Raw genomic sequence first — 15,127 nt, 5'->3', positions numbered from 1 at the left:
TGCAAAGCACAGCCTCATTCCTTGGGTATTGACTGTTCCCAGTGTCTTCTGCACATCCCAGGAGTACCCAAATGCTGCGAGGTAGAGACACCGAGGTCTGGGATCTGGCACATTATAACACGGAGACGCCTGATTCTGCAAGGCAGAGGTGAAGGGACGTACGCCTTAAGGTTTGAACGGTCTTTTAAGTTGCTTGACTTCAGTAGGGATTGAGGATGGGACAAGGTAAACCCACTTCACTGCTATTCTGGATGGCAAAGAGCCACTCCTCACTCCCTGGGGTAAAAACCAGCAAGCCACCATCAGCGATGTAATGTGCTTTTAATGTAGCTTTATGACATTGTTCATGAAATTGCCACCACATGGTATTCTGCTCCAGGACCACCCTTGGTCTCTCATCTCAAGCTGCCAGATATACCTCCCTGGCGAGCCTGGCCTGGAAACGGGGAGATGGTGGGATGGCCCATGTGCCCCAAGGGTGAAGGGCTTTCTTACCTTCCTCCCACCCAGCACACTGACTACCCTGGGAATCTGGCCAAAGAAAATTAAACTTATCTCAATTTGTCACCCCGTATTATACCTCCACGATCCACCGCCTTTCTTTGGCTTTTATGGTCTGATGCTCTGCGGTCTCAAATGTGAGATAGCCTCACCTAAAACCATGAAACTTCGTCTAAAAGTACAGCACAGAACTGCAGCATCCAGAGCTTAAATAGCTCTGCATTTAACCTAATACTCTCTGCTAGTAATGAAGATTACTTATGAAGGCAAAATAATCCACCAAACTGAATACAAAACTCTGTTTATCCTGCGATATGCTGAAATCCTTCAGCCAGGTCTGAATGCAAACTTCACACACTCCCCGAGCAAACCTCAAGAGGTAAGGGAGTGTGGATAAGAAAACAGAGGTACGGGCTGTGTAAATTAAAAGTAAACCCAATTTAAGAGGTCTGGTTTTGCACAAGTGCTCAGCACTGTCTCCGATTTGCCTTGTGTCAAGCTGGCAATCCAAAATCATTAGATAGATTTGAAAGCCTTGGCCAATGTGCTTTGGATGTCAATGCCCATGGGAGCGGGGAAGAAGTCCCAGCCTCCCCCGCCCCCAGTATGCTGTTAGCTCCATGTCTTCACCCTCAAAGCTGCGTTAAACCTCAAACCACAGGGCAGGTTTGAGATGGCGGCACATCCGCACCCTCTGCCCATCCTCCAGCAAATGATGCCTCCTGCTGTGCTGGCCATCACAAGATGGAGGAGGATTGCAGAAGAGGCACCCCTGCTCCCATGAGATGAAGCTGGCATGCTCCACAGGGGAGAAAGAGATGATATCACAAAAGGTGCTAATTGAGAATGATGATTAGGGTCAGGGTGAACCTGCAAACCACACTTCTGCAGCACCATGTACTTGCCATGGCCCTTCAGCAGGAGAATTCATCCCCTCCCGACCTCCTCCCTTAAATTTCTGCTCCCAACTCCACCAAGAAAGAGGAACTTTAACTCACAAAGATTACAAAACCCCGAAGGTTTAAATAGAAATCCACCCTCATTGGACCGCAACCCCTGCCCACTGAAAGTCACCCCAGGGTCAGATACTCATCCGCAGCTGTCATCTGTAAGCTCTGGGGAAGCCACCTGAAACACAGCAGTTAGTGGGAAGATGAGCTCCTGAAATCCGGGAAGCTGGTACAAACTGTGCCGGCAAAAGCCACTCTAGACCCAGTCTGCATTGGATGCATTTGCTAACGCAGCAAAGATCTAATGGAAAGGAGGCCAGAACTTTCTGCCTTCAATCCCCACCTGACTGCAACCTTAAACTACTCAGACAGTTCAATCACCCACTTGAGCTGGGAGCAGACAGACACAACCGCCTCTTGTCAAAGCCCTTTTCTGAGCTGCTGTCTCCGTAGCAGGAAGGCAAACAAAGCTCATGCCCTTCTCGGCATCCACGATCCTGAAGAAAGGCAATGGAGGGGGTGCAAAAGAGCAACCAGAGCACAAACACGATGCCAAGCAGGACCCCTGGTTGCTGTGCCATTCTTCATTGCTGGAGAAGCTGAAGGTCATTAAACACAGTGGAAAAGTGGTGATGGTGGGGGAAATGAGGTGCGAATAATGTGATAACCTAGGTTCATACACAAAAGTGCCACTGCTTCCCAGAAAAGTCCAATGTGCCTCTGTTCTGGCGGCCAAGGAAGAGATGCAAAGCTACAGGACACAATCTAACTAACGACACACAGGTTGCTCTGCTCTATTAATGCACACCCTCACGTGTATGAACTTCTCACATACACTACCTTCTCCAGGACAAGAGAGATCCCCACCCCAGGCTTCTCATCTCTCTGGGATGGGAAGAGACAATTACCATGAGAGACAGTGACAGAGGAGCAAATGCTGACTGACCATCTCCACCAGCACTGCTGGCCAGGAGGGGATTGTTCCTGCAGCAGAACAGCTTCACAGCTGAACACAGAGGGGTCTTGAGGGTCTGAAGAAACTCTGCAACCAGCTCCCATCTTTCATATAGAGCAGGGAGATCTGCAACCCCTAGCAAAACACACAGCAGCTGCAAATAAAGGCCTGCAGTGGCTATGATGAATCTTGCTCTGCATCTGGTGCTGATGGTGGAGCAGCTGCTGCGATGATGCTCAAGGGGAACTGTACAACCACCCAGGTCTATGGGACTTGCTAAGACAGTGAGAAAAGCCTAGATTCAATATGGGGAGAAGACATGAGTCCTCGAGGAGGAGGTCCTCCCTCAAGACCATCCCAGTGGAAGGCACTGCTTGGCCTATCCCTTCAGAAGATACCCAGCCCACAGAGACACACCAGCCTCCTGGTCCACACTGCTGCAGAAGGTGGGGGCTGAGGCGGTCAGCCATGGCACCTTAAGGGTCTTACCCTGCTCCAGCACCCAGCTGAGCCACTGAGCTCTGCTTCACCGCAGAGGGGCAACTGCACATCAGCAGGCCCTGCACATCACCACCCCAGCCCAGAGCTTTGAGCTCTGGCTCCTCCAGAGAAACACAGACCCACGTCTCCTTGCTCCCTCTCCCCTACCCAAGAGTCAGGGGAAATGAGGGGGGCAAAAAAGCTGTTGCTCCCTACCACTCATGGCCAGCACACGGACAATTTACATACAAGAACTCTGCAACATTGGTGTTTGCTCGCTCACACCGTACCTAGAAGGTGCTGGCACCTCAGCTAACTCTTTAACACCTGCACACCATCCTCGCCCTGGCAACAGCAGGAGAGATTCTGCTGCTTGCAGAGGACGGTGAGTTCAGCCCACCTGACTATTTCATACCATTGCTGCAAAACATTTCCTAATGTAGAGCGACAGTGTGGGGAATGATGGACAGCTCTGGGCGTGAGCGCTGCCTGAATTAATGTGTGCTAAAATCAATGTTCAGATGAGCTTACTTCCTTTCCCAAAGGATCCATGATGCAAACTCTTCACAGGGAGCGTGCAGACCCAACTGCTCATCAGAGCACCTGCAAATGCCACAAGAGAGGGAGCCTGGCCAAAGTCTGCAGGGAAAGCAGGGATTCCCATATGGCCAAGCTTTGTTACAGAGTTGGGCAGCTGGTCTTATCCCTAAGTTGACCTCACCAACACCATCTCATAGCTCCCCATCACGCTCTTTGCTCCTGAACATGGGAAGAGCAAAGCTGGTCATTGACACACACACTGGTTTTGATGGAGGGGTGGCTGTTCCGCAGCACCACATGAACATCACCATGACAGCATGGACTGGTTCAAGGAACAGCCATCCCAAAGACAATGTTTCTGGCTCTCCTAAAAAAGAGGCAGGGAAGAGAGAGCGGGGCTCCTGCTGGACAGATGGTAACAGACACAACCAAGTTTTCATGCTCAGTCTGGGGACACAGTGGACGGAGATTTACAACCTGTTGGTTGTTGTGAAAGCTGCTCCTGATCTGAGGATTTCCAGGAGGATAAACAAGAATTTCTATTTCTCAGCAGCTAACGCAGAGCCCAGACAGACCTGACCACAAAATAACAGAGGGAAACACGAAAGCACGGCCTCCCGTTCCCACGCTTAGCAGGAACAGTGCTTCTTCCATCCTCTGCAAGCTCTTCAAGATCTGAAAGCCTGACTCAGGTTGCCGTCTGGTGTTTTCCCTGCCTATCCAAATTTACCACCTCTGCAGTACTGAACTGTTGCACCCCCGAAAACTGCACAGGGCTATTGACAAACAGCTGAGTGAGACAGTAAGGAGAGCCATTCAGGAGCACCATGCAGGAAGAGGAGGGCTGGGATCTGTGTGCCAAGCCAACAGCCCCAGCATGGAGCCAGAGCTGCTGCTGCTGTATTTCCTGACCTCGTGGATTTTCTCCCGTAGTGAGAGGGCTCCTGGCTCCTGTTCAAAGCTGTCTAGGAAAGCCTCGCCGAGTGCTTCCGCCTGGCAGCAGCAGCTGCTCCCAACCCGGTAGCCAGAGCTACACAGCTCCTGCAAACAAGAAACATCTGCCAGGCTTGTGCAGGAAGCCAGGAGAGCAAGCACCCAGCCCCGATGGGCACCCGCACCCTACCTTTGTCTTGCAGGGAGAGGATGAAGGTGGAGGTGAGGGCAGAAGGCACATCTCATTACCTTCTCCCCTGCCTGCACATGCTGGGCAGCACAGAGGCTTTGGCCACAGACTGAGATGCTTGGTGCAAGCTTTCGTGGGGCTAAGACCTAAAACGGTTACGGGGAGAGACCCAGCTCTGTCCTGCAAAGAACAACCTGATGTTCTTCACAGTCCCTCTTCTCCAGCACAGAGCTTCATCTGCAGGGGGAGTTTTGGGGACCTGACTGTGAAACCTCCAGAAACTCACTCAGCAGAAGCAGAGGTGAGGAACTCAAAGGGCTTGGCCCCATCAGTATGTCCATTACACCACCACAGTTTCAAGAAAAGCTCAGGCATCAAGTGAAAGGGATTTGCAGTGGGGTTTGCAATGCATTCACCATGAGGGAGGCTCTGACACCCTTCCAACAGGCTCACTGAAGCAGCTTCCTCTGTGTCCTCCCTTTCCTCCTGTCACCTTGTTTCTCCCCCAGGACAGATACCAAGCCAAGAGACAGGTTTTTGTGCAGCACTGCCTTACTGAGGCCAGCCACGACAGAAGTTTTACTGAACATCAACCTTCTACCTTTTCCTTGGGAGTCTCTGCATTTAAAGGCATCAGAAGTCAGTTTCGCCTTTGCGAGTCTCTTTGGACACGTCTCAGATTGGGCGCCCTTTCCTCCAAAAAGCCCTGTCCACAGGAACCAAGGAGCCCTTAGACCACAACTGCTGCAGTGTTTGATTTTATTTCCCTTCAGCACAGATGCCCTGCGGGCAGAAGTGGTCTGCAGTTCTCTAGGAGAACAATGCTCATCTCAGCCTTTTACCAGCAGTCCACCACACCTGCAAGTCAGGAATCCTACTTGGTGATTTTAGAACGTTGACATGGCAAACCTTGCTGGCTCACCCTGGTGACTGTCCAGGCTCCTCCATCTGCTCATGCACAAGACTGTCACCAATGTCACAAAATACAGCCTCTGGAGGGACTGAAGGAACCTCTCCAGTGGTGTGAAATGCCACCTCTCATTTTCACTCAAGGGTCAAAATGCTGATGTTTTCTGTGGCCTGAAAGAGATTAGGGAAACGAGGCTGGCAAGCTGATGCTCTGTTACCAAGCCTATCCAATGCTTCATTTTAATTTACTTGTTGCTTTTTAAATTAACAAGTGGGCTGCAAATCTAACCTTGTTGTTGGCTTGCTGGCTGCATATCAGCAAACTCAGACAACACAGCCCACAGGTGAGAAAAGAGAAAGGGATGCCAAAGATGGAGTAAAAGTTGCAAATCATAGCCCTGCTTTGGAGAAACGGAGATAATAAATGTCTTCTATTAGGGAAAAAGAGAAAAAAGCCTAAGAGAAACAGAATGACTTCTTCCATCCTCTGCAAGCTCTTCGAGACTGGAAGGAAGAGGCAGCCTGTCCCAAGAGACTGAGCACAAAAATATTGCTCCAGAGGAAGAAAAGAAAAGGGGTAAGGAATGACATCATGTAGGAGGCTCAAAACACAGGCACACATTCAAGGAGAAACCTGGGAGGAAGAATAGCAGAAAGCTGCGGGCGGGTTCGAGGCACAGGCAGGTCTGGAAGAGAGGGATTGCCTCTCTGCAGCAGCCATAAACATGTCCCAGCAGCAAGGTGCAAGCCATGGCTTTGCACAAGGTCTTGAACAGGCATGGACGGGTCCTTGCACCAGGACCAGCCCTTGCACAGTTTCCACTTGAAGCACCTCTCGCAACACAACCCCTCTGCCAGAGACTACCCAGCCACAAAGGGCTTGTGAAGTCCCTGCTCATCTTCCCTCTCCAGAAGAGATGGAAGGACAAAGGAAACCAAGACGGTACCATCCTCACCAAAGCTGCTGCCCGTTTTCTGCTCCCTGGTTCCTGCTTCAGCTGTCTGATAGTTGAGTAAAAGACAAAGCTGTGCAATCACCAGTTGTTAGCAGTAAGTGGGTCCAGCTACGCTGTTCTCACTTTCGCTCTCAAGTAAATATTCTTAATAAAGTTCTTCGTTGCCAGCCTAATGCCTAAACCACCCAAACCAGCAAACAACCTACACAAGTCAGTAACGGAATAAACCCAAAGGACAAACCAGCTACCCAGGAGCTTTCCCTCTGGATGAATGAATTGCCTCCCCAGCCAATACAGGCCACCAAATTACTATACTCCAAAGAAAGATTAGCAGGCCCCTTATCTCAGTAGCTTACAAACCAGGACTGCTCATGCCCATGTCTCCAGCATCGTGAACACGGCATGGGGAACAGCATGCCATCAGGAAACTCTGGCAGATGCTGGGAGATACTTGCGAAATGCGGTGGGAACTTCACCTCCCACCATCACTGCTCTACCCTTCTCCCTGAAAGCAAGCAGCCCATCCCACCATAGTCTCTGCAGACGAACCAATCTTCCAAGCTAACTTTCACAGAGAGAAAGCATGCTGCTCTGCCGGTTACTTGCTGCCAAATCCATGCAAAGGTCTGAAGGAAACAGACAAGCAAATGGTACATCCCACCCCAGTGCTGAACACAGACCCTTAAAAAATCACAAGCAGATGGCAGAGACCACGTGGGCTAGCACCCAAGTTACTAGCTGAAAACACCAGTTGTCTGCATCTGGCAGAGCCAGTGGTTTGAAGAAATCAAAGACAGTTTTTAAATTATGCCCACGATTTATGATCTAACACCTAAGTGCTGTTTGAGACTCTACATGAGCAAGAGGTGCCTGTGTAAGGAAAGAGGAGACTGGAGTTTTGTCTGAAAGCCTGGTAAAGGTGGATGCACGAAGGCATGAACACACCACAAAGCAGGATGGGACAACAGGGGACAATTAAATAAAAACTGAGCTCTTATCTTGCAGTCAGGACTTAGGACCTAGTGCTGACTCTGCCAACGCATGTGGGAAAGCAGCGTGGGGGAGGAAAAGCTCTCACTGCTGAGATACAGAAGACTGCAAACTGCCAGGGCTCCTCCGTTTTCATCTTCTCTCCAGCCTCCCAGGGCCAAGCAGGTGGTTAGAGGCAGACGCTTCCCTGCCTGGGCTGGCAGCTTTCCACCTCACCCTGGAAAAGAGACTTCTCCCAGGCCTCCCCACCTTCTTCAGAAAAACAAATGAAGAACATACTCTGTGCAATGGAGAGGCCAAGGCGGAGCTCAAGAGAAGAGGCAGCTTTTAACCTTCCTTTGCATTAAAATCCCATCTACAAACATAAATGGGATGGGTGAATACCTTGAGCGCATGATGAGATGGACAGGTACCCAGGAAAGTTTAAAACAAGACTCACGTAATAGACAATAATAATATAACTGCTAAAATGTGTGGTAGGCAATCACGAATCCAGGCTCTGAGCAATCTCTTGACTTGCTAGACTTGGTACCAAATTGTATTGATTTTCCCACAAGATATTAAGGCTCAATGAAGTAGAAACTTGGACCAGATGAGTACGTAGCGCCAGCATAAGTGGATCTCTGTAATTACAGCTATTAACAGGGACACAGAACATCAGGCTTTGGGGCAAATGTGGTAGGATTACAAGAGATGCTGTCTCCAGGCTGGTTTCCTAAAGTACCTGATGTCTTCAGTCTGGTCCTCTTGGTGACGAAAGGAGCAGCCGCAGGCAAGCTGCCAGGGAAAAGTATAGCCTCTCCCAGGACCCACCAGTCCTGCCATCACACAACGGCAGGTCACAGCCACCTGGCACTCTGCTGCAGCAGCATAAGAGGAGGCAAATTCAGATCTCACCACCAAGCTGTGGGCGGTGGCCATGCATGAACAGAAACACTGTCCTCCTCATTGTACAGACAGGCAAGGGGATACAAACATGCCAAGGGACTGGCTCAAAGTCATCAACGGGTGGTAAAGCTGGGAACTAAATTTAGACAACATGACTTCCCATCTGGGGTCTTCACGTGAGACAAAAAGCTCCCAGTAGAGGTTTTGGATGGGAAAGCTGTTGGTCTCCTGCTGAGTCTTTGTGTTGGGCTGTCAGAGCTGGCAGCCCCTCCCTAGCCCCGCTTTCCTGGGCAGAGATGTTTGGGGAGGCAGGGTACATCAAGCAGGAAAGCCCAGAGTGCTTAAGAGGTGCCCTGCTCTCCAATTATCCTAATGAAATCACAACTGGGTCATAGGTGCAGACAGACAGCAGAGAGGCGGATGCTCTGATGCACAGATAAGCAATGGGACATGCAGGTAGGGCTGGGAGCAGAGGGGCAGGCTGAGCACCACTGCTGTTTTCCCCACTCAAAGCCTGGCTACAAGAAAGGGGGAAGCCACTGGTATAAGGTGGCCTTGTACATCACTTATGGAAAGGGCCAGTCCCAACCTGAGCACCACTGATGCGTATCGGGCCAAAAAAAACCTACCCCATAGTCAAGAAATGCATTCCCCCTATGAGATGTCCATTCTCTCTCTCCCCATCCTTCCCTGTTCCTCCCAAACAACCACTGACAGGGAAAAATTAGGAAGCTGGTTTCAGGAAATGCATCCAAGCCATTTTCAGTGAGAAGATTCTGCAATGGAAATAGATCTGGCTCTTCAGCTTCCTGCTTGCTTTAAATCCTAAATCCTATGTATTTTCACAGCAAATAAATGGATAAGGAAACAGAATATTTGCAGCTTGGAAGTTTCGAGAACTGTTTTGATAATGCTTTTAGGTTTGGGTTTTTTTTTTCTTTTAACATGTAATGGACAAGAGACTTTTTAAAAGGCCAGGTTTTGGAGCAAAATAATATTACAAGAGTATTGGTGAGTTCTGGTCTCCAGGAATGAAATGGTGCACACAGCACATGTCCTATCGTACTACAGCTCCTGCAGCAGAAAGGTCCAGACAGTGAGCCAGTGGCACTGGAATCAGGTGGAAAGAGGTGGAAGGTGTTGGCTAGCAGCAGAAAAGCAGACAAATGAGTATTTTGGGACAGCAGGAGCCCCGTTTGCTCCTGCCCATGCAGCACTCACCCTCTGGATGGCTAACCAGCCCTGCAGAGAAATAGGGTCCTCTTGTCTGGGGATGGCTCAAATGCCCCTAGAAGGAGAAGAAACACAGAGGAGTGAGAGGGATCCCTCTCTGCAGGGAGAACCAGCTCTGGCTGGGTTGGAATCGGACAGGTGTATTTTGGGATACCCTTTGGTTATTACCCAACTTGGCTCCTCCAGCTTCCTTGGACAGCAGCTAGGATCTTGTACTGGAAGGGGAAAAGTAGAGTCAACCCCCGTCTGTCCTCTCTCACATGTGTATATCACCGGCTGCTAATCATATCCTCCAAAGTTTTATCTCTTCCAGGGAAAGGTGATACAGTGTCTTTTTTTCCCCTCATTTTTTAATGAGAGAAGAGCCACACAGGTCCAATACTGTCATCTCCACAGGCTAGTTGTGGGTGAGGGACAGTCCATCTTGGGATGAGGGAAGAAGACAGTTTTTCCTTCTTGCCTTTCCATTCCCAATGGGACACCAATAAAAAGCTGCTCATACAGTTCGTTCAAAGACAGAGCTCAAAGGAACAGCTTGAGTGATCCCAAACAGCCAAAATCAGATACTTCCAGAGTGTCTCCTTTATTAGTAAGCCATTTAATTTATGTAATCAAATATAATGATCATCCCTCTGCATTCATTTAGCCCTCGCAGTGCCTTTGCAGGCACACACCCTTATTTATTAGCAGAGCAGGTACAAAGGGGAAGAAGGCACCACAGCAAAAAGCAGACCTGCAGGGCTCGACTTGGCAAATCTGGGAGAAGGAGCTAGGGAAAACGCATTAGAAAAGCAAGTGATGGGCCATCTAAGGGAGCCAACGACAAGGGGGCAGCAGGAAGAGGAGATAAAAGAAAGTGAGCAGGCACCTGCCACTGGGACCCCAGTCCCTGCTCTCATTCCCACCGGGACATGTTATCAGCAGGGTGGCACAATGCTGTCACAAGCATGAATATGCATCAGTTATTTTGCAGCAGCTATTCAGGGGCACATTGCTGATTTATGGACCCGGCAGCTGCAACACCAGCCAGCTGTAACCTAGAGGAACAAGGACACTGAGCATGGCTGGCAGAGAGGTCTGGAGAAGACCTCCAAACCCAGCCCTTCAAGAGCCAAGGCGGATGAATTTGTCACAACCAGTTCTGAAGACGGACAGAGCCAACCAACACATTGTGTGTGCAATAGTGCGCAATGACAAGTGTCACACAACACTGACAAAAACAGAGGTCCAAAGGTTAAGGTGTGAGATTTAAGATTGGATCAGCAGACTTTGTTAAATTTGGGTCCTGGATTACCCAAACCTCACTTTGCTGCTCGTGGTAATTCTCAGCCACAATAGGCTTGTTAATGTGATGCTCATGTCTCCTCCCTCTGCAGCAGTCTGAATTTTTAAAAAATCCAAGCAATGTTGCTGTGGGTGGGTTATTTAAATGCATCACTGTCACAGCACAGACCTGCTGCAAATAAGACTGAAGATGTACGGATTACAGCTCTCCATACTGAAAAGGGAGGAATCTTCCTCTTTTGGCTCTGGAGTGACAAAGGGACACTGCACAGGGACTCATCCTGCCTGTCTTGCAGGCATCACAGCATGGACACAGAAGACATGCTCCTTCACTTCCAAGTAACCTCCACGCAGGTTCATATATCCCACCCCCCGGGAACACATAGTGTAGTAGATCAAGGAAATAGTAACTCCACCCTGCAATGAGGAACCCACAGCAATTAAGTGACTCGCTGACAGTCACACAGGAAAGTCATGTAAAGCTGGGGATTTCTGCTCCCCCACATTTGAGCTTTTGCCACAAGACTGTGCTTCTAATCAATGGCTGTTGTTGATTATGCAGGGGACAGGAGCACAATGCCTACTCCATCACCTCTGTTGCAGCCTCCAGCATCTGGCTGGCAGACCCGCACAATCAGCAGAAGCAGGGGGGGTTTCCTTCCAGAGCTTCCTTGGGAGCCCATAGCAATGACGACATGTAGGATTTGGGTGGGCTTGCAGCCAGCATCCACAGGCACACTAGGGCTGAAAAGAAATCACAGAAAAGCAAGACACCAAAACCATGTGAGATGTGGCTCCACCTCAACACTGAAGCCTGACAAGCTGATTAACAAATAAGCAAAGCCTTTGAGAGCAGCAGAGTGGCTGAGGTCCCTCTGATAATGCCTAAAGGTTAGGTATATCTACATCTCCTTGAAATCCCTCAACTGAGGGACAATCCCTCAGGACATCCCTGGTAGGGCAATGAGTAGATCCAGATCTGGCCTTGGTAATGCACTTGACAAGGCCATCAAGCTCCGGAGACCCTGCCCTACCTCTTTGACTCAACTTAGATGTTTCTCTACACAGATCAATAACTGATGGAGAAAAGGGCAATGCAGGGCTCTGATCCTCACTTGGACCAGCATGACAGCACTGGCAAGTACTCCCTCCAGTCACATCAACCAGATTTGCTTGTTTGAATGAGGTATGGATAGGAAGCATGCCATGCCCTGAGCTTCAGGGATGACAACTCACTGTGGAAAAGAGTCAGAGTGTTCATGAAGTGAATGGACAAAAAGATGCAAGGGAGCTTGGATGCGATCTTCCAACTGCAAAAATAAAGAAGAAAACCTTCAAATCTTTGGAGAGAGAATGTCTTTAGCAGAAGACAGCCAGAGACCAGCACCTGCCCACAGCTGGTACGACCCTCGCAGGTACCTGGTGACCAGACACAGCTGGTGCTTACAACACCCATAGACAGGATTTCACCCTGTTCTTCAGCACCTGGTTTCTCCTGAGAGTACACACAGACCATGCGAAGTACAGCCCAAAACATCTGTGGCATGAGCTGGAAGAGTCACAGCTTGGGGCAAGTAAAACAGGGCAACATGAGCCCGCGGATGCCCTCCTAGACGAAGCATCCTTTTGTCAGGCATGGCAATGCACCTCCATCACAGATCAATCTCTGCACAGCAAACTCCTCAGGCAAGAAAAGGTCATGCATATTTGGGGAGGGGCTGGGGGGGGGGGGGGGGGGGGGAGAGAAAAAATGGACTTTTGAACTTTGAACTGTAATGCAGTGTAATTACTGTAATGTAATTTCATTAGGGCAGCACGAAAGATGTTGTAGGGGATTCTCGCATAATCCAAAACCTTCTTCTACTCTTTCCAGTGAAAACCATCTTTGGTGTCAGAGCAGGGTCTCATCCTGCCAGATGATGTGTGAACAAAAAAGGGGGCTCCTACACCAAAGTTTCCACTTCGGAGAATTTCTTTTTAACTCTGTTCCTACTGTCCGTACAACACTCAAATCTTTGTATTCTGAAGCCACTGACTTCCTTAATGCCTTAGAGCAATGAAGTCCCCAAGCTATAAACATCACTTCTTTTTAACAGGCTTGTATATATGGCTTCCCAGTTTCCTTCCTGGTGTCCAGCCATCTCCCACCACCCTCTCAGACTTTCTGATCCTGCTGCCCAATCACAAATCTGCAATGCTGGGGAAGCACACATTGCAGAGATGTTCAAAAAAGAAACACAGCAGCGTTCATTGGATTTATTCTCGGACTTTATAAGGCTCGTGCAAACAGTTCTGTATTTGGCCTGAAAAAAACATAACCACAAAAGGAAAACTTAGAACTTCAAAGCTGACTTCTCCTGATAGCCCTAAGCCACCATGCATGCGCAGTATGGACAAGGTGTAAGATTTTTTTTTTTTAGTTTCCAAAGCAAGGCAGAGGACAGCCCAAGCTGAGGAGGCAGAACCAAATGTGTGAGTCCCAAAACTGAGATCTGATCTTGAAGGATCACCTTAAGAAAAGGGTAAAAAGTAGCGGCCCTGTAGTGAAGCCACTAAAGCCAAGACAGTCAATAATGGTTGGTATCACTTGGCGTATTTTAATTTTCAACCTTAGCCCACTTGGAGCACTTATCCCTATCAACATCTTGAGACAGTAACAAGGTAGACTGACGTTTCCTGGGAAAGCAAGGGTTAAAAATACACCTTCATTCAGACAGGGAGGCACAGAGAGTGTCTACAGAGCAGCTATAAAAGTCAGCAATCACAAAGCAGAAGAAGGAAGGAGGTGACCGAGTTATTTCCTCCTCACTGGAGATCTGGCTGCCATAAGGAATTGCACACGATGCCGGTGGGTGCTGGCACAGAGAACTCGTTCCTGGGATCAGCAGCTGAGTGTCTTCCCAGGACCCTCAGCTAAGAGGCACAAAGCATCCCCTCCTTTCCCCTACCACAGGCTCCTACAACTTGCAGAGCCTCCTTAAGAAGTTTCTGCAAGGAGGTGACAAAAATAAGCTTGCACATGTTATATACCAGTCTCTGGATTCATCCATCCTAGTGGAGGTGCAGGCATCTGCTAGACAGTGCCTGGGGACCACAGTGGAGGAACTGCTGCAGCAAAGATCAAGCTGACTGATGGTTCTTTGGCTTAAAATATAATAAATAAATAAACCAAAACCTGAACCACCCTTCGGCCCACTAGGAAAAATCCAGGCATCTGCCTTCAATCCCCCAGCCTATAATAATGTAATTTTATAATAATAAGTAAAATTTATTATATTTTCCATATGCTATTAGATTGGGGGGATTGAGAAGATACATTACATGACCTACATCACTCTGCAAACCACTGACTGCTAGAAGTATTTCTTACTATCACCCTTTGCCATCAGCCCCCAGCAAACCATTCTTGACCTTTTATTCTACTGGTTATCAGTGTTCAGCATCTGCCTTCGCAAACACCAGCAAAGACACAAGAACTGAAGCTCTGATACTTAAGCCATATTTTCTGGAAAGGGGCCTGAAAACTGGACCTCAGGGCACCAAAAAACTCAGACAATTATCTCTCTTGCTACAGCAAATACTACTAAAGGGGCTCCAGGCAGGGCTGGTGGGACATAGACATGGGAGGTGCACCAAAAGACCACAGTCTACGTGGTTGCTCAGGCTAGCGGCTGCATCCCTTTTCACACCTTCAGGCTTTTTTTTGGTCTGCTACTATAAACATGAATTGTAACAGTTATGAAGTCACTGTTCAAGTGCTATGAGCCTGGTCCTATGCGTGGTCTGGGGTTCCTCTCCAACTCTGTGCACCCACACCCACCAAATTTGTCTATGGTGCCTTTGCTGACCATTAAAGACTGCAAGACTGCTTGAGTAATGCTAAATGTCACAAGGCTGTTTGGGATTTTTTTTCTTCCTCCCAGTGGTTAGGAAAAAACAAGAAAATGGACAGGTGACATGAACCGTCACTCTTAAAGATGATCCAGTTTAATCAGATGATGCAAACTTCCTAGCTCTTGTCACGACACGATTTGACTTGTGAGCTTCAAGTTGGACTCAGAAATTACTCATAAGATATGGAAATGATCCCCCTGAGGAAACAGTCACTAGCAACAACTACAGAAAGTCTTCACTTTTGAACAAGCAGCTCTTTCAGAGTTTCGGTGGTGGCTTTTTTTTTTTCCTGAAAGGGAGCAGAGAAACACCAAAAGTATCTGCAGTCAGGGGCCCTACTTTATGGGTCCACTTCTCCCCCCTCAAATCCGCGGTAGGACAAAATTCTCCTTCCTTAGAAGAATAAATTCAGAGATTAAGCTTG

At 48.7% G+C, this 15,127-nt stretch overlaps 1 protein-coding gene across 4 annotated transcripts in view; it reads right to left on the bottom strand.

Moving 5' to 3' along the window:
- The window catches only part of HRAS (HRas proto-oncogene, GTPase), a 42,975-nt gene that overhangs the window by 10,880 nt on the left and 16,968 nt on the right, over positions 1-15,127 (bottom strand). For 2 of the 4 annotated variants that reach the window (XM_054828523.1, XM_054828521.1), the window contains one exon: positions 9,514-9,580. The exons of the other annotated variants lie outside the window; for them this stretch is intronic. The gene's annotated coding sequence lies outside the window, so the exon portion shown is untranslated. The remainder of the gene's footprint in view (positions 1-9,513; positions 9,581-15,127) is intronic. 4 annotated transcript variants of the gene reach the window in all.

The sequence above is a fragment of the Grus americana genome, chromosome 5 (genome assembly GCF_028858705.1).
Source record: "Grus americana isolate bGruAme1 chromosome 5, bGruAme1.mat, whole genome shotgun sequence".
NCBI classification, from domain to species: Eukaryota; Metazoa; Chordata; class Aves; order Gruiformes; family Gruidae; genus Grus; species Grus americana.
The sequence above is the reverse complement of the archived record's forward strand: the minus strand, read 5'-3'. Positions and strand labels throughout refer to the sequence as shown.